Source organism: Parus major, chromosome 5 (genome assembly GCF_001522545.3).
Source record: "Parus major isolate Abel chromosome 5, Parus_major1.1, whole genome shotgun sequence".
In the NCBI taxonomy this organism is placed as follows: domain Eukaryota; kingdom Metazoa; phylum Chordata; class Aves; order Passeriformes; family Paridae; genus Parus; species Parus major.
Genome location: NC_031774.1, coordinates 23,696,774 through 23,707,527, shown reverse-complemented (window position 1 = coordinate 23,707,527; position 10,754 = coordinate 23,696,774).

Sequence of the window (10,754 nt, the reverse complement as noted above, 5' to 3'; positions counted from 1 at the left end):
GTGGATGAAGCGTGGATGCGCCACGGCCCGTTCGGCCGGGCCAGGAGCCTCCCTCCCTCCCCTCCCCTCCCCGCATCGCCGGCCCTGCCATTTTATTCGAAGGAATAGCGCACCCGCTCGCCGCGCGGCCGGGCAAGGAGGGAGGGTGTTCCTTCCTCCACCTCGCCGTTCACGCAGCGGGCTTGGCTTATTTATTTATTAACTTACTACTCCAGTGCCGGGCGATGCTGCCATTTGCTTTCGTGCGAGCGGCGGCACATCAGCCTTCTCTGATTTTTTTTTTTCCCCCCCTCCCCATTTCTCTTCTAATTCCCCTCCCGAAAGGGTGTGGGGGTGTGGATAAAAAACAAAACAAACAAAAAAACCCCAACAAAAACAATCGTGGCGAGTCAGAAACTTTCATGGCCAGGTTCAAAGCAGGGAAGTTAACACGCCATGGTTTAGAGCGTTTCTGCGGTACTCGTTGGCGTGAAAATGAAATATACGTGACTTGTGCTTCGGGGGCTCCTCGGTGCCTCCCTCGTAGCCTCGGGTTCGGGACCCGCCTGTGCCCGCAGCTCGGCTCCCCCGGTTCCCTGCCGCCGCACAATGAGCTGCCGGGGGCTGCCCGAACGCCGAGAGACAACCCATGCAGGGTCAGTCCTTATCTGCAGTACACTAGCTTAAGTTGCAGGCATGCCTCTGTGCGTCTCCGGCTTCTGAAAGTCTCCAGAGTCTCAGAAATATTTAAAACCTCGCCTTTCTGTCGGAGCTACCATTGCTAAAACAGTGGGACGTGTTCTGGACGCCGCGGGATTTGCATGAGCTCTCACGAAAAGCCGGGGTTTGATGCAATGCAAAACTGATTTTATTTTATTTTTTTAAAAATAACCTCGTTCGTTGCTTTATTCCTTCAAAATGTTCACAAGTTGTGAAGAAAAGTGTTTGCGTTATGTCTCCAAATGCTTCAGGAAGCCACGATGAACTATTATAATGTGAAACTAAATCCATAAAGCAGTCATGATGAGTAACTCGGGGACGAGTCGTAATTGGGCAGAAACGTAGTTTTGTCATCTGGAGGATTCTAGAGAGCTCCGTGTGAGTGAGAACTTAAAGCAAGCTTTCCTCTCAACTATAAAAAAGGGATCTAGAAGCCATTGTTTATTTAATTACTGTTAATTTTCCACTTCTTTTCCATCAATTGGTTGCCAGGTTCTGCGTGATTTAATTGTGAACTTTACAACATTTAGTGCCCTTAAAGCTGTAGCTCCTGGACTCATACAATTATGCAAGAAACTCAGGTTTATTTTTTTTTAAAATTAAGTTTCTAGCCTGCAGGTTAGTGGATGTGACCTTAAAGGCACAAATCTTAAATGCACAAAAAGGAAAAGGTAGGAAGAAAATAGAGTCATCCAAAATGCCTTTATTTTTTTTAATGTCACATTGTTTGGGTTTTTCTTTTTGAGGCAATCTCTCCTACCCTGTCTTCTTTTCCTTTTCTATTTTTTTCTTTCTTTTTTCTTCTTTTTTTTCTTTTTTCCTTTATTTTCTTGCAAGCCACATATGATACTAAACAGTAGGGTTGACAGAATACTGAGAAAAGAAAAACACAGAAATTATATCTCGGTCCTCATCAAATAGTTACTGAGAGGTGCACAGTTCATGGGATATCAGGTAAGGTCATGTGCGCAAGACTACCAAAAATCTAGCAGCTGTCACAGTAGATTTTTCAATGTGTCCTACTGTGACAAGAATGTTATGGTTACTATAACTGAGATATTAGATCTTACACCATTTCTAATAAATATATCTTTTTATACTTCTTTTTACTTTATCTCTACAGCCTTTGAATAGATCATGTGAGCCTGGGCTAAGCTCTATTACTGTCAGATCAGCTTGTAGTTTGCTGTGCTTTCTCCTGTGGCTGGGGTGCTGCCCAGCCCCTTCCTTCCTTAGCTCTCCATCTCAAATCCATAACCAGTTTTTAAACCTCCCTGAAAATCCCAGTGCCAATACTCTGATTTTCCCTCCTCCATGTAAACTTTTACTACTAGCACTTTAAGCTGTAGAGGCCAAGTGTTATAGCCAAGACAGCCTGGATTTTGATTTTACCTTCAGTTAGTTTGAAGCAAGAAGAGGAGTCAGCTTACTCTGAAAACAATCAGATCAGACTTGCATTTGTCCTTCAGATTTTTTTTTATAGAGGCATCAGAAAAATAAATGAGTAAAATAACATGTTTATTTTACTGTTTTTTATCTTTCTTGTTAACAAGCAAGTTGAAAGAATCTAGAATGAGTGATTTAAGTGTTATTAGAGATTCAGCATGTTTGTTTTGCTGAGGAGTCAATACACACAGCCCAAAGTTTGTTTTTTAGAGGTGAACTTTGGACAAAGTTCAAAGGAAAAATAATCATGAGCTGTTACTATAGATGCATGCAGAAATTTTTCATGGTTTGTCTTAGAGCTCAGACCATGATGAGTATCTCACACACTGCCCACAGTGATCTCTGGGTCACGGCAAGGTACAGTGGCTTAGACCATTTTCATAGAACCATAGAATTGTTTGGGTTGAAAGGGACCTTAAATGTTGTCTAGTTCCACCCCTCCTGCCATAGGCAGGAACACCTTCCACTAGACTAGGTTGCTCAGAGCCCCATCCAGCCTGGCCTTGAACACTTCCAGGGATGGGCCATCCACAGCTTGTCTGAGCAACTTGTTTTAGTCCCTCATCATCCTCACAGTGAAGAATCTCTAACAGCTAATCAAAATCTACACACTTTCAGAATAAATTATTCTTTTTCTAGCACTACATGCCCTTGTCAGAAGTACTTCTCCAGTTTTCTTTTAGACTCCCTTTAGGTACTGGAAGGCTGATACTAGGTTTCCTTCAGGGTGAACAGCCCCAACCCTCTCAGCCTGTCTTCACATGAGAAATGCTCCAGCCTTCTGATCATCTTTGGTGCATTCCTCCAGTCTTGTTGCAGCAGATCCACATCACTCTTATGTTGGGGACCACAGAGCTGGACAAATCACCCCAGCTTCCCATAAGGTCCCATGAGAGCAGAGGGGCTGAATCCCCCCCCTCTCACCTTGCTGGCCATGCTGCTTTTGACACAGCCCAGGATGCTTTGGCTTTCTGGGCTGCGAGCACAAATTGCTGGGTCATGTTAGACTTCTCATCAATCAGCCTGAGCTCAGCAGTTTAAGCTACAGACCTTGATTTTCACAGACATGCCAAAAGTCTTTCCTTTAAAAACCACACATGTGCACTACTCCTTTGTTCAGACTTGCAATGCTGAAGAGAAGTGGTTCCTGCCTCTGTGCTACTTAGCTTCACTTGCACATCAGCAAAAAGGGCTCCCATTTGAGTATATGAAGAATTCACCTTCTAGTAGCATGAGAAGTGGTTTAATGTATGAAATGGGAAGTAGTGGTATCATCAGATGCACAGCTAAGTTGTTTAATAAACTGACTGGTTCTGTACATTGGCTCTATACAGAGATATCCACCATGATTTTCTTTCAGTGAAAGGAAATCTTGCTAGAAGCTTGGGGGAAAAAATCCTTTTCTTGTTGAGTTTTTGTGCTCAAAGTTGACCTGCATACGTCTGCCTCTGAATGTCATATTTGTGCTGCTTATCAAAAGTCATAGTTCAGTTTGTATGGGTTTTCCACTTTCTGCTTGATCACATCATTCTGGATGCTCATCCAGTCCCTTTTGCCTAGTTTTTATCCTAAGAGCACTTAGAAGTTCAAGCCAAATCCAAAGCCTTATCAAAGTTAGTGGAAAACTCACAAAACTCAACAGGATTTGATGAGAGCTTGTAAGCAGCTGCTAGATTTTATTTATCATTGCAAGTTATTTCACCAGTTTGGAAGAATTTCAGAGAAAGAAGTACAGTCCATACAGTAAAGTATTAATGGAGGTGCATCTCAAGAATAATAGTCATTGCTAACAGTTATTGTAACAAGTGTTCAAAATAGAAAGTTACATCATAACATGCTAGCTTTGCTATGGCTATCCCATTTTGCAGTGTGGTTTGTTGAGAATACTTAGAACAAAATCTGAGAAGATATTAGTAAACATGCAGAAACAGTCTTCTAGCAACTGTGTTAAAGGGAATTAGCAGCAAGTGTGCTGACAGGTTAGGTTGACAGGGGAGTAGCCACATAGCACTTTCTGTTCCCCTGATTTTCAGCAACAAAACTACCTTAAAAACTAAACCAGGAGTTAGTTACTTGCCTATTGCTGTTTTTCACTGTGCTTTTGGCAGGAATGCTAGATGGCTTCAAATAAGAGGGGAGATAGCCTGTGCAGCTTAAAAATGAAAGCCATAAGACCATTTCAGGCAAGACATACCCCAGCCTAAGAAAACAGTTGGGCTGTCTTTCTCATCAGTGTTTGAACATAGGGTAATCTCTCCAGCAGGATCCAGGCAAAGAGTGCTTTCTACAAGCAAATATCTTCCCCTTCCCAGGTCAGGGAAGGATAGGCCATCGCTCACTTCCAGACAATAAGGAAAATTAACCAGATTGTTTAGACCACCAGTTGGAGCCAAAGCCTGAAAACATGGTGTGCATGAGGCACTCACCATTAAGGACATCAGCCTAAATGGAAACTGCATTGCTTAACACAACAACATCTAACTTCAGCTGTCGATTATTGCCTTACACAGGAGTTATTGCTTACAGCAGCCAATGAAGCAGACTCCTGCTTACCCTGTCTAATCCCAAAACTACTTTCTTACTTGTCAGCTATCAGTTGGTCCAGCCAGGAGTGGTGCAGCTGCAAATCTCACTCTCCTGATTGCTCTGCATGGGAGGCAGCTAGGGTGAGCTAAAAACAGTCATAGGAGTGCATTGCCCAGAATCTATATTCAGGTAAAAGTAATTCAACATTCAGGCTGCCCTGTTGCTTTTGTAAAATTTATGTTCTCCAGACTGCCCTCAGCAGCTGAGCCAGGGAAGGCCTGTCAGCACAGCACATCATTGTGTCTGCCATGGGATTTCACTGGAGGTGCAAGCTCTTCTGAGAGTAGCCTTGGAAGGAAACTCTGTCCTGCTGTCTCTTCCCCTGGTCACTTACTCCTTTGCTTACCAGAGATATCAGTTATTTCATACTTTCCCCTGTCGGCACTGGTGAGGCCACACCTGGAGTGCTGTGTCCAGTTCTGGGCCCCTCAGTTTAGGAAGGATGTTGAGACGGTTAAGTGCATCCAGAGGAGGGCAAAGAGGCTGGTGAGGGGCTTGGAACACAAGCCCTGTGAGGAACAACTGAAGGAGCTGGGGTTGTTTAGCCTGGAGAAAAGGAGACTCAGAAGTGACCTTATCACTCTCTACAACTTCCTGAACTGTGGTTGTACTCAGGTGGGAGTTGGTCTCTTTCTCCAGACAGCAACTGACAGAACGAGAGGACACAGACTCAAGCTCTGCCAAGGGAAATATAGGTTGGATATTAGGAAAAAGCTTTTCATGGAAAGAATAATAAAGTACTGGAATGGTCTGCCCAGAGAGGTGGGTGGTGGAGTCACCATCCCTGGATGTGTTTTAAAAAAGACTGTATGTGGCACTTGGGGCCATAGTCTAGTTGTGGTGTTAGGGCATGGGTTGGACTTGATCTTGGAGGTTTCTTCTAACCTAGTGATTCTGTTGAAAATCAGTGTGTTTCATACAAAAAGTAGAGGACCATATCTCAGAGGGGGTAGCCTGGCCTGTTGCACCAGAGAGCATGGGGAGCCTGTGAGGACTCACCACTGTCTCATACCTGCCAGCAACTCCCAGAGCTCTTCTTCCTTGGCTTCCCTTTTAGGCTTTCAGTCTTGTTAAGGTTTCGATATGTAAAGTCAGGAAAGTTGTCAGCTCTTTATCTAGTCTGACCTCCAGCAAAACACTATCTCAACCAGTACTTCTGTATTAGATCTGCAATTAGGGGAGGCCAGAGAACATTTTACATTTCACAAGCCATTGCTTTCTTCTTCTGAATGTGCATCTGCTTTCAGAGAGGCTGGTGATGTTGCTGCTTCCATACTGAAGGAAGATCTGAGGAGCGATACTGTCTCTGGCAGTCAAGAGGAATGGGTTTCCTTGCCTTATGTTTTTTTCCTTTCTCCTTAAGTAGAAGTGAGCAGTCATAAAGGGGACATTGCTCATGGCTCTCAGGTGGCTGGCCAGGCTGACTAAGCATGGTTTTGGATCCTGTACACTGTTTAGAATCACAATGAGCTAGAAATTGTGTGCCAAGATGCAAATGGTCCAGGGAAAGGATCCTCATTTTTAAAGAGTGGTATGAAATATCCTAGGAGCAATTGCAGTTCCATTACCAGATAAAAGAAACTGGTTTTGACTCATTGTCCTTTTTATTAAACAATATAATGCACCTTAATTAAAGCTGATTTGTTGTAATGTTGGTCACCCTACTAAATTTTTCAGCTGGCAGTTGTTGGACCATTAATGATTAGGGATATCTAGTCTCCATCAAAATGCCCTTTTCCAGACACTTTCAGAATTCTTCCACTTCTATTTTTGAGGAACATGGAGGGAAATATGTAGAATTGGAAAGCTGTGGATGAAAATGAAACCACCGACTATGTTTTCAAGGACTGCTGAAAGGAAACTACAACTTTTGTAGTGGAGAATTTTGGTGTGTCACTAACCTGATAAGCAAATAGAAATACAGAGTGGTAAACCAAGGGTGTCAACCACAGACCAAGACAGCAGCTATCAGGATGTACTGCAAGCATGTAGACATCTCAACAATCTCCCACTTGCACAGAAATCAGACATTGTGACAAACAGCAACCAAAAGAATATTTAGAAAGTCAATTTCTGTAAACAATAAAGCACCAGTAGAAGGGACATCATGTCTTTTTTAGTCCTTTTAGGTGTCAATGGTCATTTTGGCACCTTGAGGAGAGATACCATAAAGCAAAGTTTGCTCCAAAGTCTAAGGAACATACAATGTAAAAGGTCACTAAGGAGAAAGGCAGGGAATCAGAGGACTTAAGGTAAACCATAGAATGATGATAATTCCAGGATGTTAAGTTCTTCAAATATAAATAATGATTGTGGTTTTCAAAAATACTTCCATAAATCTGTCCCCTAAAACCTTCAATATCACTAGATACATAAACAGCCTGGAGTTAAAGTGGATGGAACATCTGAAAAGCAATTCAGTTCTCCAAGTATTTAATTAAACATACACTTGAGCCACCAGTTTGGGACTATCAGCTGAGCAGCATCTTGTCCTACATATATCCTATATGTAGCAAGAACATCAGTGTTTGAAAGCAACAAAAAAGTAGTAAGCTTTGAGAATTATTAAACTACTGGAATCTTATATATTTATTATAGGTTGCCTTGACTTCACCATGCAGAAAAGTAGCCCAGCATAGTCACAGGGACTAGGGAGGGAAGATGAGCTGTGAAACAAGTGTTATGAAGGGATGGGGAAGGGGGATCTAGGAGCAGAGCTGTGCCTGGCTTTACATGCAAGAATAAGAGTTAACAGTGACTCAGTGGACAGAAAGGTCAGTGCTAGTACAGGTATTCAGAGTGAGTTTTCATGGCCTAACAATAAATAGTGTTAGTCACCTCTAGATTATCAGGGATTAAGTGTATCATGGATAAAGACACCCCTGAGATGACTGCTGCTGAATTAGCATGGGCTTGCTCACACAGCACCATGCCACACAACATTGCATCTTCTGAGGAGCTGTGGTGCACCACTGCCATCACAGCCCCTGGAGTCACCAGTCCAATGCCATGACACCTCCTTCTCCAAGCTTCCTTGGCTATTTCTGGGTTTCTGCTCTGACTGTGTTATCTCCTCTTGCTGCTTTCTGGGATAATCTGGAGTTTAATGTGGCTGGGTTTTGAATGGAGTGAGAAGGGGCAAAGTAAAGATCAAAAAGAAGTCAATAAACCTGATGGACAGGGGAGGCATCTGCACAGCGAGACAATGCCCTTTTTATTTAGTCATGTCTTACAATACAGCTACCACATCATAAATTCAGACACATGTTTGTAGAGAGAGGTCCTCACAGATATTTTATTTATAATTGATTTTAATATCTTCCACTCAAATCTTCTGTTGTTTGAGTGATAGGCAAGTTGCAAAATATATCACTCAAGACTTAGGGAATTGGGCAATTAAACATGTTTGTGTGTTCTTTGTGTTCAAAATTGATTAATAACAGTAAGATACATGAACATTGTGCTTTTCAGCTAAAAGACAGTTAGATAATGTCAATAAATTCACAAATCTCATTGGCATTGCATCTGTATATGAAGAGCACACATAAGCATAAATGTATTTTTTCCTCCCTAGGAGGAACAGAATGAAAAGACTGTTTCTTTCAAAACTCTTATTAGGCTATCAAGTAGAAATCATAGAATCATAGAATATTCTGAGTTAGAAAGGGCTCACAAGGATTAATGAGTCCAATCCCTGACACTGCACAGAAGAGCCCCTGTAATTTCACCATGTGCCTGAGGATGTTGTCCAAACACTTATTGAACTCTGTTGGGCTTGGTGCTGGGACCTTTTCCCTGGGGAGCTTGTTCCAGTGCCCAGCCACCCTCTGGGTGAAAAACCTATTCCTAATATTCAGTCTAAACCTCCCCTGACAGAACTTCAGGCCTTTCCCTTGGGTCCTGTCACTGGTCACCAGAGAAAAGAGATCAATGTCTGCCCCTCCTCTTCCTCTCATGAGGAAGCTGCAGACTGCAATGAGGTCTCCCCTCAGTCTTCTCCAGGCTGAACAGACCAAGTGACCTCAGCCACTCCTTGTACGGTTTCTCCTCTGGGCCCTTCACCATCTTCACTGGCCTCCTTTGAACAATCTGTAATAGTTTCATGTCTTTCATATATTGTGGCACCCAAAACTGCACACAGGGCTCGAGGTGAGGCCGCCCCAGTGCAGAGCAGAGCGGAACAATCCCCTCCCTTGTCTGCCTGGTGATGCTGTGCCTGATGCACTTCTGGACATACTTGCCCCTCCTGGCTGTCAGGGCACTGCTGACTCATAATCCACTTTCTGTCCACCAGGACCCTCATGCCCCTTTCCTGTGGCACTGCTCTCCAGCCTTTTGTTCCCCAGTCTGTCCACACAGCCAGGGTTGCCTCATCTCAGGTGCAGAATCTGGCACCTGCCCTTGTTAAACTTCATATGGTTGGTGAGCAACCAGACCTCTGATTTGTCAAGGTCTCTCTGCAGGGCATCCCTGTCTTTCAGGGAGTCAGCAGCTCCTCCCAATTTTTAGTATCACTGGCAAACTTATTTACTATGACTTTGAGTCCTGCATCCAATTTTTTTAATTAAGATGTTGATGAGCACTGGCCCCAAGATGGAGCCCTGCAGAACCCCACTAGTGACCAGCTGCCAGTCTGATGTCACTCCATTCACTATAACCCTTTGTGCCCCACCTGCAAGCCAGTTGCTCACCTATTACATGATGTGTTTATCCAGCTGGGCATTTGAAGGATGTTGTCAAAGACAGTACCAAAAACTTTACTGAAATCCAAAAAGATTACTTCAACTGGCTTCCCTTGATCAGCCAGGTGGGTTTCCTTGTTACAAAAGGAAGTTTAAGAAGCAGAACTTTCTCTTTATGAACCCATGCCTACTGTGACTGATAACCATGCTGTCCTTCAGATGTTTTTCAATAACTCCCAGAATAATCTTCTTCATATTATTATGCCATTTTCAGGTCATGACAATCATGACATGACATAATTTAATTAGTTTGTCTTGCAGTGGACATGGAAACACCACATGGAATTTGAATAAAAGCCTATGATAGTTTGAAAACATTGCAAAGTTCCATTGCATCTTAGTATCGGTGTGGTTCCTGAAAGCATTCACTCAGTTCTTCCCATCAGTTAGGTAGTTAAACAAGGAGTTGGAAGTTATTTGAAGTGTATAAATTTCAAAAGGAGTTTGTATTTTGTCTATTTATGAAGCTATTATGCCCCCACCCCCTCAGAGCAAGCTGAAGGATGTTTCAAAAAAGATATGCTAGAATTAGAAAGGCAACAGAAAGGATAGGGAATAACTTTCACCTTGAGTAAAAAAAACGACTTAGGGACTAGGGTGTTTCAGATGAAGTAAGAGAAACTGAAGAAGGAACATAAGAGGCCTGCTGAAGGGAAACCAGCATGGAGAAGGAAAATTGGGAGCGATTGTTCACCATCAAGTTGCAAGAGTAAATGGTACTGAGTGAAATGATTAGACAATGTTTGAAACAAACAAAAAGCAATACTTTTTTGTTCAGTGCATAATCACATTTGGAACTCATTGGTGCAAGATTTCATGGACCCTGATAGTATAAATGTGTTCAGAAAGGCATGAAACAAATCTACTGAAGGATGCAACAGCTGACTCAGCAAACGCTTTTACCAATGATTGCCAGAGGCTCACAGGGGAAGATCCTTCTGGACACATCCCATTTCTTACACCCTGCCTTAAACAACTGTGTTTGGACATTTTCAGAGAAAGCATGCTCTAGATGACCCACCTTTGGTCTCTTTCAGTATTGTCACTTTTATGAGTTCAGGAATAAAGGAAGCAGTAATACTTCGGTGAAGGAGAAAAGAATCAGTGCAAGAGGCTTCTGTATTCAAGAGTGCCAATGGTATACAGGCTTTGCTCTTCACTTGAATAAAGTGAAACTTCTTGTACTGTGGGTCAGGTTTTTTTCTTCTGAGAATGAAAACAGGCCTTACATTGTCATTCATATCACATTTTTTGGAATGAGATGTAGTTTATCTTTCAATA